The 15,145-nt window shown below is 39.7% G+C and overlaps 1 pseudogene across 1 annotated transcript; it reads left to right on the top strand.

Annotated features, from left to right (window-relative positions):
• The first annotated feature begins 2,361 nt into the window (after positions 1-2,361).
• Positions 2,362-13,473, top strand: LOC148725740 (uncharacterized; annotated as a pseudogene). Its single transcript, XR_015991283.1, has 6 exons — positions 2,362-2,646; positions 5,741-5,873; positions 6,005-6,177; positions 11,487-11,620; positions 12,490-12,558; positions 12,967-13,473. The product of XR_015991283.1 is annotated as an uncharacterized LOC148725740 (transcript).
• Positions 13,474-15,145: the final 1,672 nt, after the last annotated feature.

Raw genomic sequence — 15,145 nt, 5'->3', positions numbered from 1 at the left:
TAACATGGTTAATTAAAAACAGTAGTCACGCATTGTCTATAAACTAAATGGTATTACCATTATTTCCTTCCTTAATTTAGCTTGGTGTAGTGAGAAAAAAATACAGACACCGCTAGAACAAATGTCGCCTGGCCAACTAGATACGAACCTTCGCAGATTCTACGCAGAGGCCAGAAATAGATCCGGAGATGTGTACAGCAAATCTACACTACTTGGTTTTCGTCACGGCATTGAAAGATATCTGAATGCACCGACACTGAACAAAGGCCTAAAGCTCACTTCTGATCTAAGATTTAAAAGGTCAAACGAAATGCTGAATGCGACAGTTGTCAGCTTGAAGCGTCAGGGAAAAGAAAATGTAAAACACAAACGGTCGATTGAAAAGAAAAATTTGCTGCGGCTAAAATCCTCGCAAGTTGTCGCCTTGAGCAGCCCACTTTCTCTGCTCCGTAAAGTGTTGTTCCATAACGGTAAAGCTTCATGTTTCCATCAACATGACAAGAATGCTGGTCTAATGCACATGTGGGACAATGTGAAAATGAGCAAAGCCTTGTTCATTACAACACGCAGCCATCCACATCCCAGCTTCGCAGTTGCCGTGAGGTCCTGTCAAAGAGCCTTGTCGACGGCACAACCGAGTCCTCTTTCAGTAGTACTACTGTCCGTCAAAATAACAGTGTGGTGGTGGCTCACGACAAGAATGCAAATTTCCTGGAGTCCGTCTTTGGCAATATTAGAGAGCTTAAGCACTAGACGTTCTTGAGGTCACGAACGCCTACCGGAAGTCATTAGAGCAACTATGTACATACTGCGCATGTCATGACGTTCGCGTGGTCACGTCGCAGACGCCAGAACGCCACTTTTCAGGTTGAAGGTAGGAATCCACAAAAATATGCTGTTATTTTGTTTATAGGAGATAAATTATTGACTCAAAACCATAAAAAGCTCTTCTGCTTTTCATTAAGCGATTAAAAAACGTTTTCGTAGCGCGTAAAGTGGTTTTTGCTTAATCGATAGATTAAACGGGATTCGACAATGGCAGACAATCTTCTCGCCAAGTCTGGGTGAGTTAAGTCATTTGATTTCATGTCCATTTGAATCATCACATGCAGAACTAAGATTTTTTTAAACCGGGTTAAAGCTTATCACAAATTACTTTGAGCGATGATTTAGAATTAAGACACTTAAGCGACATTTAGAAACAATAACAAAGCGCAAAATGAGATAGATGATTGTCTTTCTGCATCGGTTGTATTTTGTAACTGCACATTGTATATCGTATGCATGCCTGCTAGGTTTTGAGCAACCGATTACAAACATAAGAATAGCAAATCTCGCTCCGGTTAACGAGTTTAGAAAAAGAGAAATGGTCCTCTAGGCATCCAGATCATGCACTGAAAACTTCATGCTCGCTCGTTTGTTCGAATTGTTTTCACAACTATGAAGTGGTAAATTTCAAGTCGCCTAAAATATGAAAGACGAGTTATTCATTCTGTCAAGCAAGTGGGGTAAAGAAACTTATTCCCATGCTCATTAAGGTCCTATCTCTAGCATCTTTTAGCAAAGACATGTTAACACGGGTAGAAGTCCGTGTCTGAAAAAACGTCGACTGCTTAACCTTCCTATTTCGCGCCAAGAACGAAGTCCTCGATCCAGTCTTACGCGGCTTCTCTGCCGTTCGAGTTGTCAAGAACGTCTGCTGTTTAAGCTCTCTAATTGCACTGTACAAGGCAATGTGAACATCGTTTTCAACAATGCAAATCCCACCACTTCTGGTCTTTGACTATTACCAACCAAGCTTGTTTACCAAAACTTGTGTACTTTGACTTTGTTTGGTTACATTTTCATCGAGGAGTTTGACTTTTTTAAAAAAATTCACTCACTTTCGAAGAAACGACTTTTTCATTGAAAATTTTAGAAATTAGATGAAGCGTTCCGTTCAACAACTGTCGCTAAAGTAATTGTGGCGTGTTTATAACCAGCCAATGAACGCCTTTGTACTGCTTTGTGAGAACTTTGTAATAAATCCAAATAATAAAACGTCTTTCAGCGCCCAAATTGTTGTCGTATGTTATAAAAGAATTGTTTCATGCTTTTAGCTGTGCGTATATCGAGTCATGGATGCACTTGGGAAGTTTGGAGAGCACTCAAGAAGCTAGGAGAGCATGAGCTTCTCTCATGCTCTCCAAACTCCCCGCGTGCATCCATAACTCGATATACGCACGCTAAGCATGAAACAATTCTTAAGTATAATCATTCAACACCCGACTCGCTTGTAATTAACCGCTTACATGCGGATTTAATTAGCATCAAATTAACGCATGCAAGCGGTCAAAGTAGGGCCCTATTTACCTATCGTGAGCTTGTGAAGTATACTGTCAAAATATTTGTGCCCTTTTCTGACCCCTTTCACTAGCTGCTTTGTTTCCCTGCACAACGTGAACCTTTAGGTTATTGTTTCCCATTACCTGATTCTGACCTTTTTACTCTAAAATGGAAAGGCAATCCAGATTAATTTATTCAGAGGAACAAAAGGAAGTGCTAACCACGTTTTTCAACGAAGGAATGACCTCGACCAAGAAAGCCACGTGGGACAAAATTCGTGCATGTGCCGCAAGAGTCGGCATTTCCGAAAACCAAGTGAAGGTATTTTTCAGCTTACACCTTAAAAGGTTCCTCGGCCTAGAAGTGATTAACATACATTTTATCATGGGCACTAGGATAATTAATTTCCTACACTAAATTTCATATATGTGCACGATCCTTCGCAGTAAAGCACTATTTGAGCAATAGTGAAAATCAGACCTGAAAAAAATTTCAGGCCTGTACGGGATTCGAACCACTGACCTCTGCGATACTAGTGCAGCGCTCTACCAATTGAGCTAACAAGCCAACTGGGAGCAGGCCATCAAATTAATTCGATATAAACCCGTAGATGTGATAAATCAAACAACAACAAACATATGAAACATATGTATGAACTGCGGTTATGAAACGTATATGTGCACGATCCTTCGCAGTAAAGCACTATTTGAGCAATAGTGAAAATCAGACCTGAAAAAAAAAAAAAAAATTTCAGGCCTGTACGGGATTCGAACCACTGACCTCTACGATACTAGCGCAGCGCTCTACCAATTGAGCTAACAAGCCAACTGGGAGCAGGCCATCAAATTAATTCGACATAAACCCGTAGATGTGATAAATCAAACAACAACAAACATATGAAACATATGTATGAACTGCGGTTATGAAACGTATATGTGCACGATCCTTCGCAGTAAAGCACTATTTGAGCAATAGTGAAAATCAGACCTGAAAAAAATTTCAGGCCTGTACGGGATTCGAACCACTGACCTACAGGCCTGAAATTTTTTTCAGGTCTGATTTTCACTATTGCTCAAATAGTGCTTTACTGCGAAGGATCGTGCACATATACGTTTCATAACCGCAGTTCATACATATGTTTCATATGTTTGTTGTTGTTTGACTAAATTTCATGTATGAATGTTGGTAAGACTTTCAAGCTATTTTTTATCTTGGTGTAATTTCTGAACTTTTGACCTTTTCTGTTACGATCTTAGGACATTTTTCGACCTTTTTTTTTTTATTTTATCACACACAGGCTGTATACGTTGTAACAGCGTAAGATTTTCGCCAGCCAGCTTAGTTCCAGTTTTGCGTTGTCCATCGCTTTTCACGAATAATTTGAAAGCCGTTGATGTTGAAAGAAAATTAAGCATGTGATGCATAATGTAATTTTAGATGGAACGACCAGAAACCGCCTTCAACCATTTGAAGCCACCTAAAGCCACCTAAAAACAAACTCAAATTATCTTAAACAATTCAAAACCATCTGAAATCAATCACAACCGAAAAATAATGTTCTCAGAGTACCGTATTCATTAAGTTTTTTACGATTTAGCGCGCGCCTCTGGTGACCTTTGTAATCACTAGAAATTCTTTGGATCCCGTTTGCACGTTTCGTATTGCTGACAATTGTACTGAATGAAAGTACGTTTACTTCTAATGAAAACGTAATGTACTAGGTACGATTATGAAAAATTTCTTGATAACAATTGTGCAACTTTGTCCTCTCGTGATTCAATTGTTCACCTGAAAATGAGATCGACTGTAATATATTCTTACATAATGAAATTATTGGAACAATAATGGCTTTTTTAAGTTGCACCCCTCATCTGTTCAATGTACAACGAAAAATTATTAATTGAGCACGATGATGATGGAAATCGTTTGTCTTCAGATGGCCTAACAACCCAATTCTCTCGGTCTCATATTGGTTTTAGATGGTTGTGGGTGGTTTCAGGTGAAGCTAATTGTTTTATTATTTACCTTTTATATAATTCCAGTAAAACCCAATTAAACTAAATATTTTGAATAAGGTACTTTCAAGGATGTTAATAGAAAAGGATTATATTGTAGAACTGCTTCCTTATAATTTTCAAATATGTTCTTCAAGGCAGTAAATGACAAGATAGTCAATGGCCAGGGCACCTTAGATTTACTCATTCATATATATATGTTTAGTATAATTTCAGAGCTGAGCAAAGAGTTTCCAGCAATCTGATTGGTTGAGCGGTTCCTTATATGACGCTACATAAACTGCTCCACACGGTTTATATAAAATGTTAAAATAAAATGTTAATAAATGTTACTAAAATGTTATGATTTTAGAAATTTCTCTATTGTTTAGCTCTGAAATTGTACTAAAACAATTTTTCGCCCCAGGTTTGGTGAATATCGTCGAATAATTGTCAAATATGGGCATGTATATACACATTTCTCCCTCTCTCACTCTCTCTCTCTCTCTCTCTCTCTCTCTCTCTCTCTCTCTCTACCTTGCTCTTTCTGTCGATTTGTTTATTATTGATTATTTTGGCATATACATTATGCAAAGTAGGAACAAATAAAAATCAATTTAAAAAGATTTTTGACTTACAACAATTTACAAATGTTGGTAATATTACAGTTGAAAATAAGAGGAGTATTTGTCAAGTTTTATAGCAAGATAAACAAACTTTGCAATTAATTGATGTCAGTGTTTAAACTGTACCATACAAATGAGTAGAGATATATCAAGAAATACTTTTAAGGACTCAAGATCTTCAAGAGGCTCAGAACTTCAATTTTTGAGATTATATGCATAGACCTCTCCTTCTAGACTTTGCAAATTCAAAAAGGCGACATACCAGTAATAGGGGTGTCATTGGCATAGTAGATATTACAATGATGATAACAATCAAGTTTTTGAATTTAATTATATTGTGGCAGTCTTAATATGCTCACCTACCTCAAAGCAATGTACAATTTATGGAAAACTGAATTAGAGTTAAAGAGAATCTTGAGGGAAGATGTGGTGTCACTACTTGAGCAAATTTTAAAAGCTAAGCAAACATGTCCTTAGGATTGAGTTGACTTGTATAATAACACTTTACTTTTTTCCAATACTTTTTCAGCTACTGTTCAATGTCATCTAACTGTTATGAGTCATGCCAATACAATAAACTAATTAGACAGAATGTTTTCCCAATTGCTGATTTAGTATAGGTTTTTTCATGATCCTTTTCAAGTTACAAACTAGCTGTGACTGGGTATTGTAAGTGACAGCTAGTTCAAAGTTTTCTTGTTTGCCAAATTTGTAAACCAGTTGGAATTTTACACTTCTTTGTCTTTTCTTTTTTTTTTCAATAATGTGAAACATTACTTTTTTTTTTCTGATCAGCACTGGATAAACAATCACAATGCAAAATGCAATAGTGGTTCCAGAGTGCTTGATGCACAGAAGAGGACAGAAAAGAAACCAGTGGGGAAACAAAGTGGGTTTAATGCTTTCACTAGGGAGTTCCTACAGAAAGGTAATCACAGATATAAACTACATATTTAGCTAAAATTGGACAAGTTCCTCCACTTTTCTCCAATGGTATGGAAGACCTCTGCTCTTCCCACAGTCTATTCTGTGATTATGTCATGTCCTTTAATTCCGCAGAACAGACAGGGGGAAGTGCAGAGGTCTTCCGTATCATTGGAGAAAAGTGGAGAAACTTGTCTGAGTCAGATAGAGATGCCTACAAAAAGGTGGCAACAGATACAGGGTCAGTTGTGTCACCACCCTCGGCTGATAAACAAGCCAAGAGGATAATTGGCAACATCATGAAACAGGTCAGGTAGTAATGATATTATTATAGTCATCATCATGACCATTATTAAATAATTACTATGATGTTTATCACAGTATGTGTTGTGAACTTTGTAGTTTTTAAATGACTGCATGAGTACAACTTACTAAACTACATCAAATGAGATCTTAGTAACAAATAATTGAAGTGATATACCTGATAAAGTAACTGACGTGATTTGGTTTATGTTGAAAATGGCCTTCAATTGTGCTAGAACAGCTCTGTCGCATAATCAGCAATTCACGCCGCCATTTAGATTTATCACAAAAGAATCGTTGCTAATTAGTGTGCATTGTAATGTGGCCGTAATTATATGCAAAATGCCCGATGGTATAAAACACGTGAATTTTGACTCTACATTTATTATTACTTGGATTAGTGTGTGCGAAAATAAAGAACCTTATTTTTACAGGACCGAGTAGTTAACATGGTGGCAGGATTTAACAAACCCAGCCAAGACTAACGTCGACAGCGATCACCGCCAGCTTTTCGAAACATCAACTCTCTCAATCCACAATGGCTGAGTTGGAGCATTTACCAGCGCCGAAAGGAAACTTTACGCCGGGCCCCGAATGTTACCAAAAGTGCATGGATTGGGTTGAGGAATGCGAACTTCGTTTGAATGGTCCGCTAGCTTCGAAGAGCAAAGCTGTGAAAGCAAATTATGTTCTCATTTGGGCAGGAAAAGCTGGAAGAACACACATTAAGTCACTGAATCTCACCACGGAAGAGAAGGGAGATCCAAGCGTGCTGTTTAAAAAGTTCGTGGAGTGGACAAAGCCGAAATCCAACGCACTCGCAGCCGCATCAAACTTCCGCCGCCTGGAGCAAGGTGATCTTAGCCTTGCAGAGTACATTGACAAAGCCACTTTTCTGTGCAACCAGTGTGAATATCCTCCAGAAGCCCGCGACCGACTACTTCGGGATGCAATAGTTATTGGACTACGCTCGAAAGAGGCATATTACAAATGCATTGAAAAAGTTTCCGAATTGACGCTAGAAGAGGCAATAGAAATCGCTCAGAATCAGGACGCCACAACACACCAAGTTGGTTATATGCGACCGGAATTCAAAGGCGAACCACTACAAATAGAAGTTCATAAACTCCAAGGAAACAGGCAATCAAGAGCCAACCGGAACAGACAGCAGCAACAAAGACCAGCTTCCAGTGATCAGAAACAGGGAAGGTCAAAGAGGGAGACTTGTTTCTATTGTGGAGCGAAACCGTCACATCCCAAAAGTGAGTGTCCCGCAAAGAAGGCAAAGTGCTTCAAGTGTGGGAAGGAAGGGCATTACGGTTCCGTGTGCAAATCAAAGAGTAAAGACGCACGTGTCAGTGAGTTACAGGTCCAGTCTACAACAGCTTCTGAATGCACGGACTGCGTACTGAATGAATACGAGCCAGTTTACTTCAACGCGCCTATTCATCACCTCAAGACAGTAACAGTAGAAAGTCTCAATCATCCAAAATCAGAAGCTCACATCCGCCCGCTATGGCTCAGCCAAGAATTTTCATCACAAATCTTCCAGATTGACTGCGAGGTTGATACCGGAGCAAGTTGTAACATACTGCCGTTGTACAAGGCTAAAGCACTTTTCGGAAACGACTTGAAGTTGGGCAAACCAACCGTGAATCTCAAGGGCTACAATGACAGTCCAGTGGAAAACCTTGGTTCCTGCATTGTGTACCTTTACCATGGTAACAAGATATTCAGAGTTTTGTGCGAAGTCGCAGACAGCAAAGGTCATATGATCCTAGGCAGAAAGCAAGCGTTAATCATGGAATACGTCAATTTCCCTGAAATCCAGAAACCTGGTGTCCAAGCTAAAACAGATAGGTCTATCAAAACAGTCGTGGAAGAGCCCGCGAAAACCACTAATGGTCCAGTAATTCCAAGAGTTCAGAAATGCACTGATCCAGTGGTACCAGTGATCCAAAGCAGCACTAAAGAGAAGATAACCATTAATGGAAAGACACACTCATTGCCCACCACTAAGGATTACTTACTGCAGGAATACGGCGATGTGTTTCAAGGCATAGGAACTTTAACAGGTGGACCTTATCGTATCCAGTTAAAGGAAGGCTACAACCCCGTTCAACACCCGCCGCGCCAAGTTGCAGTCAGCCTAAAACCACCCTATAAAGCAGAATTGGAGAGATTGACACAGCTTGGAGTCATTAAAGAGGTAAGGGAGCACACTGAGTGGATTAACTCGATTGTTCCGGTTAAGAAACCAGATGGTTCCTTGCGGCTATGTCTTGATCCAAAAGATCTCAACCGAGCGATAAAGAGAAATCAGTGGTACAGCAGAACAGTCGATGACATCCTACCGGAATTAGCAAATTCGAAGTATTTCAGTTTGCTTGACGCGAAATCGGGATATTGGCATGTCTCTCTTGACAAGGAAAGCAGTTACCTGACAACTTTCAACACACCCTGGGGCAAGTACCGTTGGCTACGCCTACCCTTTGAGCTAAAGGTATCAGGAGATGTCTTTCAGGAAAGAATCGACAGAGTACTGAAAAGTGTCCCCAAAAGCGTTGGAATCGTTGACGATATCCTTTGCCACGGCAACGAGGAAACTACCCACGACGTTGCAGTCATCACCCTGCTAGAAACAGCGAGAGTTAACAATCTCACTTTCAATGCAAACAAATTTGTGTTCAAGTCTCAAGATTGTACATTCTTCGGAGGAAATCTTACCCTAGCCGGGTACAAGATGGACCCCAAAAAAGTGCAAGCCATCACAGAAATGAAACCACCAGACAACCTTCAAGATCTACAAAGCTTCCTAGGACTGGTAAACTACCTAAACCGGTTCAGTCCAGCACTGGCAGATTTAACAGCACCGCCTAGAACCCTCTGTAAGAAGAACACTCTCTTTACCTGGGAACGCTCACAACAAACAGCATTTGAGGCTATCAAAAAAGAGATTACAAGTGCACCAGTATTGGCATACTTTGATCAGTCTAAAGCTAGCACTATTCAGTCAGACGCATCCAAGAAAGGATTAGGAGCATTTCTACTCCAAGATGGTAAGCCTGTGATCTACGCATCAAGAGCCCTCACTGAGACGGAACAATCTTACTCTAACATTGAACGAGAGCTGCTCATTGTTGTTTTTGCGCTTGAAAGATTTCATCATTATGTGTATGGATACACAGTGACGGTGCAAACAGATCACAAACCATCGGTCAGCGTGTGAAAGAAATCCATAGTCTGTAACTCACCACGCCTTCAGAGGCTATTACTGAGACTATCTCAGTATGACGTAAACATTGAATACCTGAAAGGGAAGGATAATGTCGTAGCTGACGCACTGTCCAGAGTATCTCCTCAGCCAACACCTAAAGAAGGAGAACACGAGGAAGATTTCATCCCAGTTCACATGCTCACAGAGGAAATTCCCGCCGATTCTACGAGAGTTGGAGATTTCAGACGCGCAACTGCAGAAGACACTATTTCCGGCTTACTGATGCAAGTGGTAGCAAATGGATGGCCTGAATTAAAGAAAGATTGCCACCCACTTCTCGTAGACCCCTGGAGCTACAGAGAAGAGATCAGCGCAGAGAATGGTCTATTGTTCAAAGGCCATCGACTCATAGTTCCCGAGAAATTGCGTAGCAGAGTCCTCCAAACCATCCACGAAGGTCATTTTGGTTTTGAGAAGATGCAACTAAGAGCCCGAGAAGCAGTATTCTGGACAGGAATAACTCAGATTTACTACAGACAGCACAGGGTTGTGAAGTGTGCCAGACGTTCTCAAGGAGCCAACAACGCGAGACAATGTTGCCCCATGAAGTTCCTCAAGGACCTTGGGAGAAATTAGGAATTGATTTCTTCGAGTTTCACTCTACTACCTACCTCCTGATAGCAGACTACTACAGTAGGTTTCCCGTGATCCGGAAGGTACGCAGCACCAATGTGAACACTACCACCGAGATTTTCAAGCAAGTGTTTAGCGAATATGGAGTACCTCAAACCGTTATGACAGACAACAGTCCCCCGTTCTCGTCGAAGGAATTTGCAGCCTTTGCAAACCAATACCGCTTTGACCACATCACGTCTAGCCCTCGTTACCCGCGGAGTAATGGTTTTATCGAACGTATGGTGCAGACGGTCAAGCAGTGCATGAGAAAATGTGCAGCCGCAGGACATGATGCAAACTTAGCTATGTTGGTCTACAGAGCCACACCCCTCACTACCAGCATACCGTCACCTGCAGAGTTATTGAATGGACGAAAATACAGAGCATTACTTCCAACCAAATCCCCTATCCAGAATCCTCATTACCAGGTTGTCCGAGAGCAAATGGTGAAAGACAAGAACAAAGTGTGCGAACACTACAACAAAACTGCAAGGGATCTACCTTCATTGCCACAAAATCAGAGAGTGTACGTACAGGTTCACCCCCAATATAACCAGTGGACTCCAGCAACCGTTACCAAAACGCCAGTAGCGTCTCAACCGAGATCGTACAGTGTCGAAACTACTAAGGGAGCCCAGTTAGTGAGGAATCGTCGCTTCATTCGTCCAGCACAAGAGATTACTCCCGTTCCTACCGATAGTATGAAGCGTGACGATAATAGTAGCAGTGAACGACCAAGACGTGTGATTACTAGACCTAAAAGACTTATAGAGACAATTTAATTAGTTTCAATGTTTTCAGTTAAGGCCTAAGTTTTTTTTTATTAGAAGGGAGATGTTGTATAATCAGCAATTCACGCCGCCATTTAGATTTATCACAAAAGAATCTTTGCTAATTAGTGTGTATTGTAATGTGACCGTAATTATATGCAAAATGCCCGAAGGTATAAAACACGTGAATTTTGACTCTACATTTATTATTACTTGGATTAGTGTGTGCGAAAATAAAGAACCTTATTTTTACAGGACCGAGTAGTTAACAAGCTCTCCCATCTCTTTTCTTGTGTATCTTTGCCTGAACTTTTCTAGCCCAGATCATGCAGGACTAGAAGATGTTAAATTTTGTTTAAACAAGCATTTTGTATTGAATTCTGCCATACATTGATTTAATTGATAAAAGTTTATAATTTCCCAGTTTTCTTATTGTTATAATTATTTATTTAACTGGTAGATTGACTATTATCAAATTAAAATATGATATTTATCTGTATGGATTGTGGGGTATTAAGATGTGCCAAATGTTTTTCATTACTTGTAATTTTTATAATTGGTCACTAGGTGTCTCACTCTCCTAATAACAATGAAAGTTATTGAAAAACTCAGTTACATTCTTGTTACTAACCCTTATCAATGGTTTACACAGGTTGCTGAACTGGAAACATTAGGTGGTCATGCAGTTGTGTTATGTGCATATGATGGCATTTGTTATCAAAGCTGGAATTGGTGACAGTCTTTTGAAAACAAACATCATGGAAACATTTGCAAGTAGATTACACAGTGAGTATACTGACTATAAATATGCATTAATTAGCACTTTACTTTTGATATGCAGTTTCAGAAGCTCTTCCGAATTTGACTTGTAATGTTGAAATCTTTCTACAACTTTTTCGCTTAAGAATTTGTGAAGTGTGTCTTTGATTGATCCCTGTAGTGTATTGATTATATATGTACCTATCTCACTTATTGACAACAACCTAGTCTGGGTTCTAAGGTGAGCACTTTGTACTTAATTCAGTAAATGTATTACTTGCAGTAATCCTACTGTACTGGAAATACCCGCATGCTGTAAAATGACTAAGTCAGTAAACACTTATACTTCTATCTGTGTAACGTGTTTTTCGATAAAGTTCATTTGGCCTCTGGCAAGGAAAGAGAAACAGTCTCTTTGTGTCTAAGTGACGACACTACAATCCCCCTTTTGGATTTTTCTATCCATGAGTTGATGATGAAGAAAAAAAACATGTATTAAACCAATTACATTTAGATTCCAATTTGTATTGCATTTCCTCACTGAAAACATAAACAGGACAGCTAAACGCATCATCAAGAGCAGTAATCCCTTTTCTCGTTTTAGGCTACTTAAAGTGTACATCTTTGGTCTTAAATACCACAGTCTCAGTATATTATCCCTTACCAAAATTAAGTATTCTTTTAGTAATCAAAGTGTACTGCAAATGAGATACACAAAGTATACTTTCAGTAGACTTGAAGTACCAGGAATACCAGGAATACCAGGAAATGGAACACAATGAAAGGCACTACATTAATGTTTAGATCAACAACTTACTACACTACGCATCTGGATTTCTAAGAAATTAGAAAAGAAAGTATCAGATTTCCAGTGAAAATATGTCGTTATTTTATAGGTAATTTCTTGGAGGAAAAGCAAGACGTCTCTGTAAAACATCTACAAGAAGTGTTCAACACCAAATACAGTATGCTTTTTTATACATATATGTGCCTTAATACATGCACGCTCGGGTTCAGACCAGATGTCAGTGCGGCAATGTCGGTGGACCAGAAGGCCGCATTCAGTTTCAGTTTTGCCATGAGTGAAAACTTCTTATTCATAGACTTCTATTTGAAGTAGTTAGGTGGAAGGGGTCAGTAGCTGTTTTACCCTTAGTTTCTACTTTTTCTTTTGATTTTATGCAATACGAAAAAAAGTCCGTCTTTTCCGACACAAATTTTGACTCTGCTTTTGATTTCTTCTTGTGGCAATTTTCTTTGTCTATAGTCTATAGCTAGAAGTCCTGTATAGTAATATGATATTCAGTGCAGCAAGCAGTGACATCTAGCTTCAGTTTTTTTTTGCTGTCAATTTCTATCTTTCTCTTTCGTAGGTGAACTTGTTGAAAGGAGAGGAAGTAAAATGCCTTACGCCAAGATACAGCAAATGGGCATTTCATTTAACAACCTTCCATTGGATATAAAGGGAGAGATTGGTGTTATTCCCCGGAAACCGTCGCTTTATGGAAGCGGCCAGCGCCGAAAGCTGTGGCTCACCCGTCATGACTGGAGCTTTGGTATATCTTTACCTGGACCCTCCTCGGATAGTTGCATAACCCCTACAGCCATTACTCACACATCAACTTCCCCTGGGTTTTTCTTGGTCCTCAGCTTATGTAAAAACCCTGGAAAACTATGTCTGTTTTAACGTTCCCAGGAAGATATCATTCTGATCATTATAAACAATTTGAAGCAGACGTGAATTTATCCAAATGAGTCTTCTCGAACAATGAAAACTGACTCACATTTTTGTGATTTCTGTGGTATATTGGCATTCACCTGCTTAAATGGATTTGAAAAAAATTGTCCTTTTTCTTCAGCTTTCCTTTGTTTGACATGGGATATCAGCAATGACCGTTTTGGACTCATTTTAGCGATATTGGCCAGTGTCAACAACTTTCATAAGACATTCATGGGATATCGGCAGAGACCCATGTTGACTAAATTGGCCCATTTTAGCTATATTGGCCAGTTTCAAGACTTTCTTAGACTTTCATGGGATATCGGCATAGACCCGCACTTGGACCGGCCGATTTTTACTGAATTGGCCCATTTTAGCGATATTGGCAAGTTTCAACAACTTTCATAAGATTTTCGTGGGATATCGGCATAGACACGCACTTGGACCCATTTTAACGAAATTGGCCCATTTTAAAAGATATTGGCCAGTCTCCACAACTTTCTTATGACTTTCATGGGATATCGGCATAGACCCGCACTTGGACCCATGTTAACTAAATTGGCCCATTTCAGCGATATTGGCCAATTTGAACAACTTTCATATGATTTTCATGGAATATCGACATAGACCCGCACTTGGACCCATTTCAACTAAATTGGCCCATTTTTAAAGATATTGGCCAGTCTCCACAACTTTCTTATGACTTTCATGGGATATCGGCATAGACCCGCACTTGGACCCATTTTAACTAAATTGGCCCATTTTAGCGATATTGGCCAATTTCAACAACTTTCATATGATTTTCATGGAATATCGACATAGACCCGCACTTGGACCCATTTCAACTAAATTGGCCCATTTTAGCGATATTGGCCAATTTCAACAGCTTTCATATGATTTTCATGGGATATCGACATAGACCCGCACTTGGACCATTTCAACTAAATTGGCCCATTTTAGCGAAATTGGCTAGTTTCAACAACTTTCTTATGACTTTCATGGGATATCGGCATAGACCGCACTTGGACCCATTTTAACTAAATTGGTCCACTTTAGCGATACAGGCCAGTTTCAACACCTTTCATATGATTGTCATAGGATATCGGCGTAGACCTGCACTTGGATCCATTTCAACTAAATTGACCCATTTTTGCGATATTGGCTAGTTTCAACAACTTTCATATGATTTTCATGGGATATCGGCATAGACCCGCACTTGGAACCATTTTAACTCAATTGGCCTATTTTGGCGATATTGGCCAGTTTCAACAACTCTATCGGTATAGACCCGCTTAACTGAATTGGCCCATTTTAGCGATATTGGCCAGTTTCCAGAACTTTCATATGATCTTCATGGTATATAGGCATAGACCCGCACTTGGAACCATATTAACTAAATTGGCCCATTTTTTAATATATTGACCAGTCCACAACTTTCTTCTGACTTTCATAGGATATCGGCATAGACTCGCACTTGGACCCATTTTAACTAAATTGGCCCATTTTTTAAAGATATTGACCAGTCTCCACAACTTTCTTAGGACTTTCATAGGATATCGGCATACACCCGCACTTGGACCCATTTAACTAAATTGGCCCATTTTACCGATATTGCCCAATTTCAACAACTCTCATATGATTCTCATGAGACATCGACATAGACCCGCACTTGGACCCATTTCAACTAAATTGGCCCATTTTAGCGACATTGGCCAGTTCTAACAACTGGCCAACCTTTATGACTCTCATGGGATATCGGTATAGACCCGCACTTGGACCCATTTTAACTAAATTGGTGCACTTTAGCGATACAGGCCCGTTTCAACACCTTT

The sequence above is a fragment of the Stylophora pistillata genome, chromosome 8 (genome assembly GCF_964205215.1).
Source record: "Stylophora pistillata chromosome 8, jaStyPist1.2, whole genome shotgun sequence".
In the NCBI taxonomy this organism is placed as follows: Eukaryota; Metazoa; Cnidaria; class Anthozoa; order Scleractinia; family Pocilloporidae; genus Stylophora; species Stylophora pistillata.
The sequence above is the reverse complement of the archived record's forward strand: the minus strand, read 5'-3'. Positions and strand labels throughout refer to the sequence as shown.